This window comes from Canis aureus, chromosome 2, assembly GCF_053574225.1.
Source record: "Canis aureus isolate CA01 chromosome 2, VMU_Caureus_v.1.0, whole genome shotgun sequence".
Classification (NCBI taxonomy): Eukaryota; Metazoa; Chordata; class Mammalia; order Carnivora; family Canidae; genus Canis; species Canis aureus.
In genome coordinates, this window is record NC_135612.1 from 17,576,723 (window position 1) to 17,597,384 (window position 20,662).

General features: G+C 34.6%; 1 long non-coding RNA gene across 15 annotated transcripts in view; it reads right to left on the bottom strand.

Moving 5' to 3' along the window:
- LOC144293771 (uncharacterized) overlaps window positions 1–20,662 on the bottom strand; it is a 583,355-nt gene that overhangs the window by 128,276 nt on the left and 434,417 nt on the right. For 14 of the 15 annotated variants that reach the window (XR_013361068.1, XR_013361104.1, XR_013361085.1 and 11 more), the window contains 2 exons: window positions 19,937–19,992; window positions 17,091–17,186 (listed from right to left, as the gene is read on the bottom strand). This is a non-coding gene — a long non-coding RNA (uncharacterized LOC144293771). Of the gene's footprint in view, window positions 1–13,026; window positions 13,065–17,090; window positions 17,187–19,936; window positions 19,993–20,662 lie in introns of those variants that run through there. The other variant, XR_013361090.1, reaches the window with a different exon arrangement.

Sequence of the window (20,662 nt, forward strand, 5' to 3'; positions counted from 1 at the left end):
CAACAGTTTCTATAATTTACGAGATGAAGTCCAATGTCAGCTATGTTTTAAAAAGTTCCCTGCCTCTCCTATCATGCTTCTCAGCATTCTTCTCCATCTCTCTGATCTTGCCGTATGAGACATCTTAGTGTACCACTCATGGCTTCTACTGGGCACATACTTCTTTCTGCCTAGAACATCCTTCTTTTTCTCCCAAATGCTTAAACAACATTCAAGATACAATTGAAAGTTCTCTTTGTAGCCTTTGTTAATCTCTTTCAGAGAGCTTGAAACACTGCTTATTAAAGGATCACTTATTTGCTTTTGTTTCAGCACAAGGTCATAAGCTTCTCTGACTAGAAGAAGCCTGCCTTTTTCATCTGGTGTGGAGCCTGGTTTGTCACAGCCACCTTCTAGATGTGCACTGGTAAACAGCATTCTCTTCTCTCAGCATTGAACCTAATTTCTCTGCTTGATTTAAGCAGAGTATTAAAATCTGCCGCTCATCCCTAGGAGTTTCATAATTCTTTTAGTCATGAGCATTATACCTAGTTTGCTAATAGCAATAAGCTTTTTCATTAAAAGCAATCATGAGGCTTAACTCACAAAATCTTTGGGGGCAAGCTGAAGCCTATTGGTGCAAAAATAAATTAACAATGAAAGTAGAAGTATATCTTGAGCTAAAACTATTGCAAATGTCTGACACTATTTAGAACAGCTAATTTATAATCACATACCGGCAACACCCTAATTCTAATATCACTAATAACGTGCTTGGTGGAGAATTGGTAAGTGACTCACAAACTTAATAGGAAATATTTTTTGAAATTAAGGGTTTCTGATGTCAAAGGAAGAATAAGACTAAATTATTTTTTAATCAAATATTCTGTCCTTTCACTAATACAAGTGCAAGTGGGAAGGAAAATCCAATTAATTCAAAAATACTCTTTTTATTCTTAAATTTTAGAATTATCACTGCATTCTAGTTCTCAGATCTAAATCTATTTCTTCATGGGAGTCTCTAGGAAAAAGTATAAAATAGATGACTTTTATCTTTGGCATTCTCATAAGTCTCTTGTGTGGCATCTCTTGTGATGTTCCCTTCCCACACACTGAGACACTATCCCCCACCCCAGGCATACAGACCATATTTGTGAAGTTCCTAGAGTGATAGAGTAATAAAAGATAGAACTTACATTCCTTCATTATTACTTTTATTTGAGCACAGGACTCTGAAAGTACTAAGAACTATCAGGATCCAGAAGAATTATACTCGAATGTGTATTTTACACTCCAGCTAGCAATTGGTGGGAATTTGTTGTGGTTGTTCAGAGGAGTGGGATAAGAAGAGGTAACTCTTTAATACTGCCCAAATTATAACAACTACTCATAAGGCCAGATGTATTGTTAATTTCCTGGAAAATATATCAGATCTGATTTGAAGAGAGGCCTTTATCTCGCTTCTTAAAAAATTATTTTTTTAACGTTAAGGAAATGAGGATTAAATGATATGCTGCTAAAAACAGGGGAAATATCATATAGCAACCAACTAACAAACACAACTCACAAGGTGCTAAGCAAGGATTTAGGCTTAAAGGAGTTTTTGAGAGAACACCAAAATAAAAAGAGAAGAAAAAAGAAAAGAAAAGAAAAGAAAAGAGAAGAGAAGAGAAGAGAAAAGAAAAGAAAAGAAAAGAAAAGAAAAGAAAAGAAAAGAAAAGAAAAGAAGAAGGCCAAAAAGAAAGAAAGAAATTCTTAAGAATACATGGTCTCCAAGAAACTTACCTGAACACGTGTTTGGGGTGTGGTGGGACTGAAGGAGCAAGAATGGTTTTTGAATACCCTTATACATGGTATTTTAAGCCAAAGCCATATTTACTCATTGCTTCCTCAACTCACAAGGAAAAAAAATACAAAGATGAATAACATTTAAAGTGAGATAAATGATAAAGGGGCAGTATCTTGAATCTATCATTGACTATTTCCTATGCTTGTAAACCACAGATTTTGGAGTGGGAGTATAATTATTAGAAGATTTTTATGTTTCTCTTCATTGAGCTAAGGATCAATAACATATGAGCTGAAGGAAGAGTTTTCCCAGAGCTGCGTTTCAGTAAATATCAACTTGCTAAGCCCTGGTGGAAATTTGAATTGGTATTTACAGATGTATAAGGTAAAAAGAAAAAAAAAATGCTATTCTTCAAAAAAGTATTTGAGTGTTGGACACTTGATAATAAATTGCAGGTTGATTCAAAATATTTAAATGATAAATATATCTTTAATTTCTGGTCTCATGAAATAGTTTTTAAGGTATATCTGTATCCTATTAATCATTGTATACCCCAATCTCTAGCAAAATGTCTAGCATGTAGCAGTACTCAATAAATACTTCCCAAATAAATGGTGAAACCCGTAAGTTGCAATGATTTGGGCTGTTAATAATAAGGGTTAAGTGCTTATTGAGGGCTTCCTATGTACTGGGCATTGGAACAAGCACGTAGAACAAAAGTTTTCTGTGTAATACCTTTTTTACTCCTTGTGGTAACAATATGAAGTAAGTGGAATTATGACCTTCAATTGAAATATAAGGTAAATGAAGTACGGAAAGATAAGTAATTTGCCCAACAAGTGAGTGACAGAGTCACACACAGGCAGGCAGACCAGAGAATCATTGAACTTAACCACCACAACATAGCTTTTCTGCATTTTCTGCTGTCTTTTGTGACACCCTTATTCATTTCACAAAGTATTGTAGGGTGGCTTTTAAGTACTAAGCACTGGTACAAGCATTGAGGTTGTAAGAATGAGCCAAACACCAAGGATTTATACTCCATTATTATATTAAAGAGAGGGGAAGGGAGGAGATACAAATTAAATAAACAGTAGATAAAAAAGAAAACTAGAGCAGAATAAAAGGGGATGGTTTGCTATTTCAGATAGACAGTTAAGTAAAGTCATTCTGTTAAGGTGATATTTGACCAGAAACATAAAGAAAGAAGGGAGCAAATATGTCAGTGGAGCTTGTTTTCCTCAAGGGAAGCACTTGAGGCAGAGGGGCACTTGGCATCTTCAGAGAACACTGAGGTGGCCCGTGAGGTCAGAGCAGATGAGAAAGCAGAAAGGGAGAAGACAATGAGGACAAAGTCATGCTGGGAGGAGGCAGAAGGCCTTCCAGGCCATGATATAAAGGTTTTGGGTTTTATTCTGAGTCTTTTAGGGCTGAGGACTTAGGAAGTGTCATAGTTTAAAAAATAATAAGCACAAACAGACATATGTCTTCCTATTTTACAGACAATGCTCTGCCCATGATGATGTTTATGAAAATATGAAAATTATATATTCAGACATGTTACAAAATTAAATATTTTATTTCCATAACTCAGTGCCTCTTAGGCCCAACATGTTGAGCTGAGAAAATCTTCCAAGGAAGAAAGTCCTGAATAAGACCAGTCACCCTCTAGGGTACATCTGTGTATAGTCTTCTTTTTCAGGCTACACACAATCCCTGGGCCATTTTTTTTCTCCTTGCCACTTTTATCCTCTACATATTGATACTGTAAAGATCAATAATCTTAAGCCAGTTTCAGATCCATATAGCAAAGCATTCTATCACCCTCCTTCTTGAATATCCCACTCAAAAGCATTTGGAACATCACACGACCAAAACCAAACCCTTCAACTTCTCTAATAAACTCTCTTCCCTCTTAAATTCCCTTTGTTGTTAAATATTATCATTCATTTATCCAAAGTCATAGGCCTGAGTCTGTTTATTCTTTTATTCAAGAATATTTATTAAGACTTCATTATATATCAGGAACAATATTGAGACCCAGGGATGCAGGTGTGAACAAACAAGGACAGAGTCAACACATGAATATTCAGGTCTACTGAAGCACAAGGTCAAGAAACAAATACATACATGACTATATATGTATTAGAAAAGTACAGGATGCTAAAAGATTGTATCACTTGAGCCAAGAAGTTGAGGGAAATCTCCCAGGGTAATTTCCATTGAATATGAAACCTGTAGTGTTGAATGAGTGTTAAAATCAGTGAGAATCAGTGGAAGAGAAACAGGCAAGGACTGGAAGATGGTTTACAGAGTGGAAGAAAGAAAATATATTGTAGATTTTAGGCAAATGGAGCCACTCATATAAAAGTCCCAGGAAAACAGTAGATAATGAGAAGAAAAGAGAGTTCAGAATGGAACCCTAAATAACATGTTATTGGAGGTTGGTTAAAAAAAATAATAAAATAAAATAAAAATAAAGAAACAAGAGAGAGGAGGAAGAAGAGAAAAGAAGCAGGCAGACACTGAAAAGAAAAGCCAAGGTAGAGAAAAATAGAATATGATGTCAGTGGGAAAAAAAGAGTTGTTAAATACAATGGAGAAATTTAAAAATCAAGTAAAATGAAAACTGAAAATTGTTCACTGCATTTGTTAACATGGCCATTGGTAAAGACCTCAACAAGAGCAATTTTATAGATATTATGGCAGAAGCAACCAGAATTGAAAGGTTTGGAGAATGACTAGTACTCCTACCATTTTGTGCAATAAGGTTAACAAATTAAATAGAAATTGTCAAACATCCTGAAGAGACAATTCACACCGTAGGAAACTTGATTATCCAACAAAACATAGGAATAGATACTAAACTTTCCTAATAATCAAAGACATTCCATAGTTACTTCTTCATATATCAGCACACCACATTAACAAAAACATTTTGACATCAAGTATTGATAACACTTGATGAACACACAATATACAATAGTGTGAAACCATGAGAAATCTTAAATGCAGCTTATTATGGTTCACACGTTGGAAATAATTTGCCTTTACCTAGAAAAGTCAAAGATACCCATGTTCGGACCCAAAACTGCCCTAGAGGAATTTGTATGCATTACCCTATTTGCATATACACTAGAATATGCATATGCACAGTACTATTTTCTAAAAGCACAAAACCTGGATAAATGTCTGCCAACAATGAAATATATATATATATATATATATATAGCATGCTATAAGTATATAATGGACTACTATACATTTGTAAAGATAAATAAACTCTAATTACTCTTGTCAACATAGACAAATCCCTAAAACATAGTTGACTGAAAAAAACATGACACAGAAGAATACTACTGTATGATTCAAAATGTGAAATGTTATCAAGCAGGCAAAACTGAGCAATAGTGTTTAAAAATACATACATAGTGGCAACTTAATAAAGAAAAATATAAAGAAGACAAGCAAAAATTTCAGTAAGTACTCACCTTACTGCATTTTATACAAAATAGCACAAAAAGAGATAAAGGAGAGACACATTAGAAATTTCGAGTTACTGGTAATATTCTATTTATTCACAGCTAATTGACACATGGGTATTTATTTTCTTGTCATTTGCTTGTTTGAATCCATAATATATTTTTTCACTATTATTTTAAGGAATGATAGGGTAAGAAAGGAATAGAGAAAATTTAAGATGATCCTTTAAAGAATCTTACAAAAGAAGAGTGATAAGAAAAGGTTATAAGATCCAAAACAATTTTTATAAAATGAGAGAGACTCTTTTAATATTACAGAATAGGGTCTAGAAGAGAGAACATGATTACAGATCCAAGAGAGACAGACTAAGCTGTGAAGCAGGTGGAAGGAGGACATAACTCAAGAAAAATATGCATGGCTTCCCTTTTCTTATTTATTAATTGAGGAAATAACTCCCTTTCACATAGATGTATGTGATAAAGTAACTAAGGACATAAATCACAATATATTTTGGGAAGAAAATGCAGACTAAACTCAAATGCTCATGTCTCTTAACACTCATTTCTTCATTTCTCCCCTCCAAAACTTTTATTGTAGGACATTTTAGCACCTTCAAGAGTGGACAGAACAAGTATAATGAATCTTCATGTATCCATTGCCCAGATTCAAAAATCATCAACATGTAGCAATCTTATCTCATCTCTACCCAACTCCTTTTTCCCCACTCTCATGTTATTTTAAAGAAAATCCTGGATATCATATCATTTAATCTGTAAAGCTTTCATATACAACTCTAATGAATGGCCCTTAAAAAAATCACATCCACAATGCTATCACCGCACCACAACCTATTGACAAGAACCCACAATGCCATCAACTAGTCATAATTGACTTCCTTTTGACACACTCCAGAAAACTCACACTTTCTACCTCACCAGCCCTTACCTCTGATCAAAACCATTTTAGAAAAATTTAAAACAGATCTGTTGAATTCTTAATTTGCATGAACCTGGACCTCTCAACGCCCAGCCACCAAACCTATAGATTTTCCCAAATACCCCCCACTCTCTCTAATTTCACCTTAAAAAAAAAAAAAAAAAACAGACGTATATGTTCTCCCAATTCTCCCACTTGTGTTCAGAATCACAAGTTACTCAAATGAACTTCTATTCCAAGTAATCAGTAGTTGGAGACCCACATATCCATTAGAATTTTATCATAGTAATAATTAGAGTAACATTTCATAGGAAGGGTTAAAAAAAGTTGTATAGAAATAGAGGTTTAAAAATATTCTAGTTATATTTATAAAAAATTCATAGCAGAGATGAAATTCTGAGTTTTTATTGTGTTCTTGATGCAGAAAAAGAACCCAGTGCGTGCACAGAGAAGCATGTCAAAATGGTTCCGTTTTGTTCCCAGGGCTCTGATACCAGCTGACTTCTATTACATGGCAGTGAGCTGGAAAAGCATTCTGGGTATTGGTATGCAAATGAACTCACCAAGCATTTCTTCCTATGGCTTTGGAACTCCCACAGCCACGACTACAATGAAATATATATTGTAAAGTTGCATTTTAAGCAAGTAATTAAAAGGTTAAAACTGTCCTTTCCATGGGCCAGATATAACCCTAAAGAACCTAAAAATTTTTTGTAAGAGGAATAAAAATAATTTCTAAAATATAAGACTTTTTTCAAGTGTTTCAAAGATAGGAGGGAATATATGTACACAGCATAATCCTTAATCTATAATTTCAGCCTGAAAAGCAAACAAATATATATATAGGCATTTTTAAGGAAGTTTATAATTGGCATATGTATAAAGCAATTAAGGATTAGTGACTGGATACCTAGAAAACATTGTTCTTAGTCTCTAAATCATCAGTTTGGCTTTTAAAATAAATACCCTTCCAATTATTTAATTTTAGAATAAACTATTGGCACTTTGAAGCAATAACTAATTTGGGAAAAAAATTAAGAATAAAACATTCTCTCTCCAGTACAGAAATTCACATGGAGAATTTTTTAAAGTATTTATATTTGACACCCTGATTGTCCATTCCCCTTACCCTATAGAGATTTATTTCTAATAAAGGCATCAGTGGCTCCAAGAAAATTTTACAATGGCAGTGCTTTCATAATGGGATACAATATCCTGATCTGTCTTAGTATTTAACTCCACCCTCTTCACACTCTCCCCCCTGCCTTAAATAAAGTAGTTTTAGATTCTAAAATTATAAACTGAAATGCAAAGTGTATAATGCAAACCATTCTTTTTCTGTGTAAGCCAAGATCACTTTGCAGCATACCCCTGCAGGGGACCTAACAGGGAATTTCCAAAAACATTAATGTATTCAGAAGAAATGTCAAAATAAAGAAAGCCTGTAAACATTGTCTGTGGGAAGCTTTTCTGTGCCCTTCCTGAATGCAAAACGAACTCTCATTTTCTCACAGAAGTAGGATCTGTTTCTGCCATCTAGTGACAATAAGGCCAATGGGTGTTTAGAAAAGAAAAACATTTTCTAAATAGGCTCAGCATATCAATCCAAAGCAACCAGTATTTTACACATATATACGGACACATACACACACACTCTCTTTAGAAAGGAGTCTTTAACGGGTACCTAGAGTATAATCAGTATCCAGATGCCATCCTGGATGTCATCCTGGATGATCTGTGAAATAAGAAAAAAAGACAGTAGTACCTATAGGAGTGCTTTTAAAGTTGTCAAATCACTTTCACAGCAGTCCAAGAAGCAGCTCGAGTACTTGTTGATAAGTATGGGTTCTAGAGTTAGACTCTGAATTCAAAGCTTACTTGCTCCCCTATTTGAAATCTTGTTAATATCCCAACAGAGTATAGGATTCAGCTCTCCTGATTACTAAGTGACCTTTGTGCACTGATTATATCTCACACCTTTCTATATATTGAGTTTGGTTACATAGCTACATTAAGGAGGAAAGCAGAAAATCACCTTTATTTCAGATGTTCTGATTATGGAATTTTACAAGAATATTAAGACCTATGAGTAGATATAAAACTATTTGATGGTAGAAATACCTTTGGATAAAAAAGGTGAGGTGGGAGGGTTATGGTTTGAATTATAACTTGCTATATTTCTGGGATTTTAGTTCCCCAGGTACCCCTGAGAATTTGGGCTTGAGGGACACCTGAGTGGCTCAGTTGTTGAGCGTCTGTCTGCCTTTGGCTCAGGTCGTGATCCCGGGGTCCTGAGATTGAGTCCCCTGCTTCTCCCTCTCCCTATGTCTCTGCCTCTCTGTGTGTGTGTCTCTCATGAATAAATAAATAAAATCTTTTTTAAAAAAAGAATTTGGGCTTGAAGGCTTAAGGAGAACACAAATAAAAGCAGTAAGTATTTACTTATTTTTCTTCTGTATTATTCATTCCTCTCCTCAACTTTATCTGGTAAAAAAATCCAAACCTTTACTATATTTAGCTCAAACTATTCTTTTCCACATCAGAAAGGATGGGAAGACATAGAAAAGGGAAGGATGGCTTTTTCTAGGAGTATGTTCCATCCATTATCACTGGAGAGAAGGCTGAATTTGGAGCATAGACAGAACCTGGTGGGGGAAGGAGGGCCTGTGGAACACTTTTTTCTTAGTCTCTCTGCTTCTCATATTGACATATCCCTGCTTCCAAGACCTGGTTTTCCTGATTTTTATTCTGTGAGTTGCTTATTATCATATTCTTTACCGGTTTTCTCTTATCTCTCCAATCCTGACATGTTGGAATCAAAACCTTATTCTTGGACCTTTTCTCTTTTCTATCTATTCTCACATCTACAGCAATATTATCTTAGCTTCATGGCTTTAAATACTATGTATCCATATACGAACAACTCACAAATATGTCTCTATAGCCTAGAAAATTTCCCTGAACTCTAGATTTATATATTCAAATATTCCATCGAGGTCCCCATCTGAAAAAATAACTGGTATCTCAAAATTAATATGTTCAAAACTGAGTTTCCAGATCATGCCTCTGAAACTCATATCCCAAACCCACCTTTTTTAAATGGCAACTCCCATCCCTCCATTTGTCTATACTATTTAGTCTATTTATGATGATATGACTTGAGCCTCTGGATGTAGCTACACCTAAAACTACCACTGAGCGTCTGGATCACAACAGCCAATAACTTCTTGTCATTTATCACTAAAAATAGTCTTCACTACTGTCCTTCCGTATGCCTAGCCAACATCCCTTCATCATTTTGATCTCGGACTGGAAGTTTTACTCTATGGAAAACCTTTCCCAATCTTGGAACACTGGTTTAGGCACCCTTCTATGACATCAGACACCATGTAACTGCACACTGTGTTGTAATGCAGATTTGTCTAATTACTTATTCAACTGCAAAATCTGAGGGCAGAGATTGTAATGTGTGTTCATCATGAGCTCTCTTTCGCAAAGCACAAAAATATTCACTTAATTCTTGAATCATTGTGAATTCTATCCCAAATTAAATTTTCTAATCTATGTATTAAATGTCCTAGAGGACAAATAACAAAAAAAATCCCACTCAAATGTCTTAAATAATAAAAAAAAAAAATTACCACCCTCCATAACAAGATGTTTCTCACAATATAATTCTAGGATCAGTATAATCAGAGGTTAATCATGTCACAAAAGATCTCAGTTTGTCAAATTTGTCCTCAAAATGACACCCTCATGGTTACATTGTGCCTGCAATAATTCCAGGCATCATATACAAACATGACAACATTTAGAGGAAGAAAGACATTATCTCTTTCTGAGTCTCTTTGAGACTAAGAGAGTGGGGGGACCTTGCCAGAGTGCCTCCTAGATTCTCTGTCCTATATCAATGACCACAGTTGGCCATTCCGAGACCAATCTCTTATAAGAGAGAATAGAAATACTTTGTCCTTGAGTAATTGTTCAAAGTAGACTATCAACCACCATATCACAACTTTGTAATTTGAATTGCCCCAATCTATCTAAATATGTCATAGTAAAATACCTTTCCCAAATATTTAACTAGAAGTTAAATTACTGAGCACATCCATTCCAACTCTCAATGGCTTGCATGGATTTATTTAAACAAGCAGTTCAATTTACTGATGTGGAAGTTCTTCCATTCCCATTGTTCCATTGTCTTACAAGTGAATGAATGATGTACATAAATTACTCCAATTTATAAAAGCATAGCTACCAGCGCTTTTCTGGCATTTGCTTCTACCTATAAAATTTCCTGTGTGGGACCTTCACACCAGAGCAAGTGCATGTGCCAATTCCTCTACTATTTTTTCAGGTCTCCCTTAATAGTCACTGTCTTGGAATTGAAGTAGAAAGGTGGAAGATAGGGCAATGATACTTTGTTTACCTTGGAAGCTAACACCTGTGAGGTAGAAGATCATGGAAAAGGAGCTCAAACTAGAAGAGGCTTATAACATATTTAAATAAATTTAAAATAAAATAGAAAATTAAATAGGACTCAGTCAATATGTATAGATTAGAGCTAGGTGAGACAAACCTCAGATTTTCTCCCATCATGGAATAAATAAACTCAAACACCTAAGAGTCCAAAGGATAAAAACTCTTGATCAACCTTCCTCCAGGATCTCAAAGAACATAGCTAATCAAATTTGGAGGAGTGGGAGTTTCTATTACCAATAATAGCTTCCTTCTTTTTATCTTAATGCTCTCTCTCTTTACTTCTTCAAGTCCACTTAGAATATTTTCACAAGGATCTACCAAGAAGGTGGTTAGCAGTCTTTGAACACACATGACATATAAAACACTGGGTTACACATTATTTCACTTAATTCATGGAACCATATGGTATAAGTATACATACTTTCATTTTACTGGTAGAAACTGTGGCCCAGAGAAGTGGAGTAGTTTGTACAGTATTACCAAGTAAGATATGAACCTGGATCAATCTTAGGGCAAAGTCCTTTGGGTAAAAGTTTAAATTTTATAGAAGTGAAAGTTTCTTGCACCTCACAGAAAATTTTAAATTTTTGTGTTCCCTATTTACAAAAATTCCGACAACTCTGATACATAAGATCAAAGTATTATACAAACTACTGAGGTTTGTATGGTAACTAGTCTCAGGTATAATAGTTCATGTTCTGGTAATAAACAACAATAATAGAAAGTTTATTACTTGTTCACTTGGAAATATGCACACTACTTTGGCTCACATGTCATTGTTCAAAGTCTTAACCCATGCCTTACTCTAAAGGCTTGTGAAAATTGTAGTCTTCTTGCATGTCTCCAGAAAAAGCAGTGACCTAGACGTATTGGTGATCATTAGTGATACCCTGTGAAATAATACTTGGACACCTGCCTTCTTTGTTTCTTTGGAGGTGGAATCATAGAGGAGAGGAGTGACTTCTGCCTGGTGACTTGCGCAGCAGAAATGTACTTCGCTATCTTTGTGTAGCTAGTTCCACCTTCTGTCACGTTTTCCATTTGCAGGTACTTGAATATAAATAAGGTCTGACATGGGTCTTTGTAATTTATACCTAAGAGAAATCTGGCATTAAAAGCTAAAAGTAGAAACCCTTAGAAAAAAAATATTAGACTTTATTAAAATAAAGAAAATTATTTTAAACATGATAAAAGAGCTTCCTACATAATAGAGTCAGGTATATTTATCTTCATTCCTCAGTTTTTTGTCAAAAAACTTTATATACTTTATGATTTCCAAAATTACAGAAGAAATGTGTACTTGCTATCTCGTGCTAAATAATACAGAGGCATTAAAATGTTATTAGCTCACACTCTTTCCCCGGCTATGCTGCCCCTGAGTTAAATGTTAAAATTTTAGTGTGCATTCTTTTGAGGCATGAGTCTATGCTCATACCAATATAGAGAGTTCTTTTTCTTTTAAGAGAAACTGGTTCACACAATACCCTTTTCTCTATGACTGCCCTCTTACATATCGAGAGTCAATTTACATTTATATATCATGTCAGGAGTATTACTTTAACTTGTTTATACTAATGGTGTGAAATATTCTTTATTATAATCACATCTTAACTTATATAGCCATTCACCTATGTTTAGATATTCAGATTAATTCCAGGTTTTTACAGTTATAAACAAAGATAAAATAAACCCTGTTGTATACGCGATTTATGTATTATCATCTTTACTGTGTACATAGATTCCCAAAAGTGAATAGGCTAAGTCAGAAGATATGTGCATAGGCTAAAATCTAATAGATAGTGGCACGTTATTTTTCAAATGTTTACTGCGATCAGATATATCATTTATTATCTAGCTATGACTCTATCTCAGAGGCATAGAGAAGGGAGAGATGTATAAATGGGTTTCCCTTGTATCCCTGTAAAATTTATGACACTTAAAGATTTTCTTGTAACTTTTGGGTTTACTCACCACATTTAAACAAAAATTACCTTGGGAAATAATGTAAAGAGGAAAAAAAATAAAGTGGATGATAAAAAGATAAGGAGCCAGTGAATTTAAAGACACTGCACTTCATTAACTAGAATATCCATGCGTTGTCTGCTGCTTCTTCATTCCTTGACCAACAAAATAAATTTCAAAGATCTCCACCTCATATCCCAAAAGACATATCTCCCAAGACATGTCTTCCAAGAGATGTATCCCAAAAAAGGAAATTAATCATTCCTTCAGAGGCTGATACACATGCAAACAAAGGATACCTATGGTGTTCTGTTTTTAATTCACATGTCTATATGAATCCTGTTAACTTAGAAGAAGATGAAATAAGAAATCCTCACCATTTCAGGAGGTTAGTTTGGATAATTTGCTTCCAGTTGGCTTTTCCTCGTGTCACCTACAAGTATGTAACAAATAAGTAGAACAAATTCCACATTTACAAGCTGCTAACACATCACATTTTCTAAACAAACACGCAATTAAGTATCAATATAATTTCCCTTAATTTGTGAAGTTGAACAAGGATAAAGTCAAAGACAGAACTCTATACCAAAGGGGACAGTGTGCAGAATATGTTGGCCAAAAAGGATAAATCTTGCTGAGAACATCAAACAGTTCAAGCCAAAAACCATCACCAGAAGAGGTAGGTTTTTCCCCTTACTTTTATGTGTCTTCATCACTGATGGCCAGTTACAATAGTTCATGAGAGCACTCTAGTAAGGAGAGTATGTCAGTAAATTTCACTGTGTGTGGCAGGTAAGCTCTGCTCTGTTACACAATCACAACTCTGTTCTACCCCAAAGTCTATCTTATAATGTTCTCTGGGCTCTGCAGATGTCTGAGGACTATGAAGAGAGAGTAATTTCAAGTCTCCCACTCAAAGTGACCCTCTTAGGTTTCATTCTGGCACTAGAACTAAACCTCACAATATAAGGCCTCAAGTTTAATTATCCATCAAACTTCTTCAAATTCTCCAATCTCTTAGGCTATTATCCTATCATCATACATCACTTCACACCAAAAATAAACCTATTAGCCAAAAATCAGCATCAGTACTCCTAGACATAATCTGGCTAGAAAATGTATTACCCAAATCAATCTCTTATTTCCAAATAAAATCCTTAACCTTAATTTCTAACCAAAAAGGCCTAATTAAATTATATTTTCTCTCTTTTATAATTACTATAGCCCTTAGCCTATTAATTCTTAATTACCATGAGTAACTTCTATAGTCACTATAATACCAGTCAACAATGATCAACCAGTAATAATCACCATCAAGTTCCATAACTATACAATGCTGCAATTCCCATAGCCTCCTCACTAAAAAACTCTGAATCCCCCGTATCATAAATTACTCAATCACCTATTCCATTAAATTTCAGCACTACCTCAACCTCATCATCCTTTGAAATATAGCAACAACTCAGATAATAAACCAGTAATTATTGCAGCCAACATAGCCTTATTAGAAACCCAAACCTCAGGATAGTGCTCAGTAGCCATAGCAGCCATATAACCAAAAACCACAAGCATTCTCCCCAAATATATTTAAAAAAACTATCAACCCCAAAAAGGATCCCCCAAAATTCAACACAATAGCACAATACCACCAAGTAAAATCTTTTAAAAAAATGAATGTTGACAAAGAACAACAGCAAAATATTCCAATAAATTCCTATTCATGTCTCCCAAAGAGAAATTCACACATGTCCATAATGAAATAAGGGAAAATAGGAAATAAAATAAAATAATGGAAAAAGGAAAAAAAATTGTGTTTCCTGTTGGACACTTTCACACCTGAGTTTTACATATATAGTTAGGTTTTTACAGCACTAAAGTAAAGCCACCAGGGGGAAAATACAAAAGGTGTGTTCTGCTCTGTAAGTCCAATTCATCTTCACGTTGGTTCTCATTTCCTTCCACTCTTTTGTCTTTTCCAGTTGCCAGGAACAGCCCTGGGAATAATCACCTCCCACGCCAAAAGCTGGGGACATGATAATTGGTGTCTGATGACAGGAGAGGATATTTTTAAGTAGTCACTTTCAACTTCATAACATATATGTCATCTTTAACCACTAATAATTAATACAAGCCCACCATAAATAGTAGAAGGTTTTGTGGCAAAACCCACAAAACTTATTACAAAGACAATGCTTAAAATACAAACAATGTATGTTATTATTATTCCTACATGGAATCTAACCATGACTAGTTACATGAAAAATCATTGTTGTGTTTCAACTGCAAGAATATTAATGACCAACATTCGAAAAACTTACCCACTAGCCAAAATTGTTAACAGCTCATTCATTGATCTTCCTGCACCATCAAATATTTCAGCATAATGAAACTTCAGATCCCTACTGGGCGTATGCCTAATCCTACAAATTCCAACAGGACTATTCCTAGCCATACACTACACATCAGACACAGCAACAGCCTTTTCATCAATCACCCATATTTGCTGAGACGTAGATTATGACTGAATTATCTGATATATACATGCAAACAGAGCCTCCATATTCTTTATTTGCCTGTTTATGCACATAGGATGAGGATTATATTACGGATCCTACATATTCATAGAAACATGAAATAGTGGAATTATTCTCCTACTTGCAACTATAGCCACAGCATTCATGGGTTACATTTACCATGAGGACAAATATCTTTTTGAGGAGTGACTGTCATCATAAACTTACTTACATAGGCCTTCCTTGACTCCATCCTTCCATTTAATACATAATAAATTCAAACTCAACATTACATAAATTAATGCCAATACAAATATATTTGTTAATGTAGCTTAATAAATAAAGCGAGGCCGTGAAAATGCCTAGATGAGTCATAAGACTCCATAAACACAAAGGTTTGGGCCTAGCCTTCCTATTAGTCCTTAGTAATATTACACATGCAAGCCTCCACACCCCAGTGAGAAAGCCCTCAAAACCACCAATGGTTTAAAGGAGCGGGTATCCAGCACACTCATAAAGTAACTCATAACACCTTGCTAAGTCACACCCCCACGGGATACAGCAGTGATAAAAATTAAGCCATGAACGAAAGTTTGACTAAGCTATACTAAAGAGGGTTGGTAAGTTTCGAACCGGCCACCGCAGTCATACGATTAACCCAAGCTAATAGGTCCACAGTGTAAAGTGTGTTGAAGATAAACCAATACAAAACTAAACCAAGTTAAGTTTTAACTTGTCCTTAAGAACATCTATGATTATGTCTCTTAGCGCTAGAGAAAGTCCAGCCAATAACCTGGTCCGTGAAGTAAAATGTTATTTTAAGCCAAACTGTGGCCAGCTTGGAAATCTACAACTCAACATTAAGTTATATAGTATAAAATAATCTAAGAACAAATAAATATTAGAGATTGAATTTCCAAGGCAATAATTGAAGAAAATGGTGGCACACTGAATAGAGGAAAATGTATTATTTTAAAAGGTTAAATAAGTTTATTTATTGCAGGCCTTTTCACAAGCTTTAACAAGACAATTTTCACTACCAATGCCCAATAAATGGGTATAATATTCCCAACCAAGTTTTCCCTACTGATCTTTGTTGCTTAGCCATTGGAAAGTATTATTTTATGGAAGGGTCACATATGGAGGATAAATTATTTACTAACCAACATGAGTATATGATAGTAAGATCATGCTAGAAAATTTAACTATATTTAGAAACCAAGGGTTTGTCATTAAATCAACTGATTGTCAGTTAATTGACAAAACTCATTCAGAATCTACTAAGTCAGGTCATAAAATATTAAGCTCATTTCTGCATAATACCAGTCAAAATATCAATACAAAGAAAACAAAGTACTTAGGGAAGCTTATCAAGAAAATGCAGTCTATTGATTCTAGAATCTAAATCAATGGTTATCAATTTTTTTGAAAGAAGGGTAACATGATAGAAAAAAAAAACTCTGCAAATTGTCTTTCATCCGCATTTCAAATAAAATATACTGAGTCTAATGGGGTAAAAAGTATTCTTATATTATTTACTAAAGTAATGTCAGTCAGAACATTAGCACTGATGTTCTGCCTCTAAAATATTTATCATGGCACTTTTGAAATAATTCACTAATTTCTCCTCTCTGACATTGTATAGTGTTTTTGAGTTCATTCCTTGTTTCAGCAAATATTTATTAAGCACTTTTTATTAGCCAGTATGTCCCTATGTATTAATTTACCTTGTTCCGGAAATATCCCATTGAGGTCAGTATCATTATCCCTGTTTACAAAGGCAAAGTTATTTGCCTATATTAAAATAGTAAGTTGATTTTAGAGCTTGGGAGAGGAATAACTTCCATACAAAAGCAACAAGTACGAGCGGCCTCTTGTTTGCAGGCATCCACTGACAGGCCTTGGGGTTATGAAGATGAGTAAGAAGTGGTCCCTGCCCTCCTTACCTGGGCCTTTCTTATGCTTGGGTATAAGATCTCCTTGACGAAGCTAGTAGAGAGATGAGAACCCTTGTACTTGGAAGCAGCAACGCCATCAGTTTCCTGGAAGGATCAGGGGAATGAGCTGAACTGAAGTTATATTACACAGTGGCCTAAGTTAAAGCTTTGGAGCCGTTTATATACCTGATGTTGCTCCACGCATCTATAGATATTACAAGATCTCTCCTTGCACCAGCAGGACCACCAAAAAGTAGCATGATTGGATCACAGAGTATAGCCACCCTTCTCCCATAAAAATGCTTTTCATTGCAATCATGCGTGAGCAAGATAGCATCTCCTGATATTTAGGGACAATACACAAAACAGACCTATGAAACCCCTAACTCTATGATAAATATGTTTCCAATTTTTCATTCTTACAATATACACAAAATTTTGTTTCATGATCTTGGTTTCATGAATAGTTAATATGCTTCTTCAAAGCAACTCATTTCCTTCTACCTTAGAGATAGTAATCACATTTTTTAGAAAGCTTAGAGTCAAATTTGTGATCTACCTCTAGCAAGTGTACAGAACTTGAGGGCAAATATTTTATGTACCAACCTCACTCCTGGCTGGATTTTACTATTTTATTCTTATTTTCCCTTTCCCTTGGCTTGTTTACACATTTAAAATTCATTTCATCTTGCGTGAATGTTTATAAGTTCTGATAAATTATTTTTGTTACAACTCAGAGTACTGGTAAATAAATAACTAAACAGTATGGAATTTATTTTGAAGGGCAGATATTTCAAAACTCATAGGACTTGATTTTGAAAAGGTAGGAAACAGCAGTAGCAGTACAAACCCTTGATAAGCTCTTAGAAATAAGATAATTTTGAGCAATGTTTTGGTAAAATAATAAAGACATAAGTCAGAGTTACAATCAGAGATACAAATTACAGGTATAGACTGAAAAACAGCCCAGCTAGAGTTCATGGGTTCACAGAGACACAAGCTGAGATGCTGGTAGAACCAGTTTTGTCTCCCTTGCTCCCATGCTGAGGAACATGACTGTGCGTGGTGTGTTAAACAAGCACATTGGAAAATTTTAACAGGAGAGCATATCCATATTTATATAAAGTACCAATGGAAGAGACAGAGTCTAATGACCATAGATTTATTTATAAGGTTGAGGCTTAACCTGAAAGATCCTCTGAGCATACTTACTCCAGATCTTTTGAAATGAAACTAAGAATTCAATAATAACAGCAAGACATAAAGTTCGTGGCTTAGAACTTAAAGTTCATAGCAGATCACGTTCACCATATATATATATATATATAGTAATTAAGCCCATTGACTTCCAATTTCTGGTGAATGGGTAGGCTGCCTCACCTACTAAATGGGCTGCAGAAACTTCTTCCACAGCAGCACCACGGAAATAAAGACATTGCCAGGTCAGAAGGAGAGTCAAGTGTGCATATCTTCCCCTCTTCATTCCCACTCCAGGATCTAGAGGGTTCTGTTATAAATTTTTTTTTTGAATTTCAAATTCTCACTTGTAAATGAGAGAAACTAACATTAGCACACCAAAAATAATACCGTGTAACTAAACACATGGATAAATTACCAACTTTGTGATCTAACACGTTGGCATGATGTTTAGCCAGTGTAAATGTGAGGGAAATAGACATTTCCCCAGGAATGGTTAACATGTCAAAAAAAAAATTCCCGTTTTTGTAACTTCTCAACTCATAGTTTTAATAACTCAGTTTCGGTAAAGAACTACATCTGGGAATTAACACAGCATTTATTCAGGTACTGAGGTTTCAGGAGAGAAGCTAAGGGAACTGTCCTTATAACTCTCCTATAGCAGGAGGACAAGCAAGCGCCCTGGGCACCTGTGCAGAGTGATGAAGTACCTTTGGTTTGAGGTCCAATTGCTGGCTCTGAAATACTTCTGAAATTTAATCACAAGCTACATAATTCCTGAACTTTAATTTAATTATAAGTAAAATGTAGATAAGAATGCTGTGGAACAGAATTATTGCAAGGATTAAATGAGATGACATTACATAAGAAACAACTATGAAATAAGCATTTGATAATTTTTAAATAAAAATGCTTTGTATATTGTGTTTTTAAGTGAGAAATTTTAACCTTAATACTTAACTTATTTCTTGCCCCTAGAAGCTTTATTTAAATTAACTTATATAAAATATACCTAAACTTAACACAGTTTACAAAAGAGTTTCATCTTGGATCCTTTTGTAGTTAGCTTAGATTTAAAAGAAGAGGAGACTTAAGATCATGATTCATCAGATATTTTTAAGCAAACAGAATTATGTCCACAGTTCACTTTTGAAGGAGAACACAAAAAAGATTGATAGCAAATAAATGTACGACATCTTTTATAACTATTCTTTATTGAAAATTGTATCATTCAATCCATAAAAGGGGCTTTAGAAAACCACTTTCTCAAGTTAAACCTGATCAGATGGGAGGTTTTACTTACATTAATAAATCGAATGAACAGTTTTAATTAAAAACTCATGCTATTTTCAAAATAATGCTGAAGAGTAGATTTCTGATCAATTGTAACTGCCAGATGGGAGATTTTCATAAGCTGTTTTTAATATTTCACTTTCATGAGCACATCACTTAAATATGCTGCCTACCAATCTCAAATACAAATTCTATTCAATCACAGTATTAAAATAATGCAATAACTTAAGTACTTTTCTATAATTTTTGTTTATAGGCTTTAAATACAAGGCATGAAATTCAATAATTGAATTAGCAAAGCTTTTCATCAAATTACTTTAAGTAAATTTCCACAGCAAGCACATTGGCGAGGAATTATGACATACCTGGTCAGTAGGCTACAGTTGTGCCGAGATGATAATTCGGCAAGTGTCACTGATGACTGCAATGAGAAAAAATAATGTGTATGTGTATTTTCCATAAGATTTGTATTTATATTAAGTTTTATGAAATTAAGTTACATTGATATTTATATTGAACATGTTAGAGTTTGTATAAAAGGCAAGGGGGGAAACAGGGCTTATTTGCAACATTTTACATTTGTCTAAAAGTGACATTTTGCTTTTGCAAAAGGATTCTGACATTCATCATTTTATCCGATTCTCAAAATATTTCAGTGATGTAAGGAAACTATTACCTTGCCTGCCAAGCAAGAAAACTAAGAAATATAGAGATGTAAGGGTTTGCTAAAGACACAGCACTAATTTTAGAATCTAGGTCCAGAATCTTCCATGACAGTGTTCTCTTTCACTACTCACCCCACAGGTAGGCAGAGGTGAAGGGGCTAGATCTAACTGGTTTTCCCCAGCTAAATGTAAAAATAATTAGAACCCAGACAGGAAAGAATAAGGAAAACTAATTTTTTACCTTTTTTTTAAGTTCCTGATGAAACCATAGTCATAGAGCTATTTTTTGCTTCTTTCCTCATCAGGAGAAAAAAGCAGCAAGAGCAAAAGCAACCAACAAAATATCCATAGCAAAGTCTTTATAGATCAACAGAATCTAACACCAGATTAAGAATTAGACACCAGGGCAGCCCGGGTGGCTCAGCG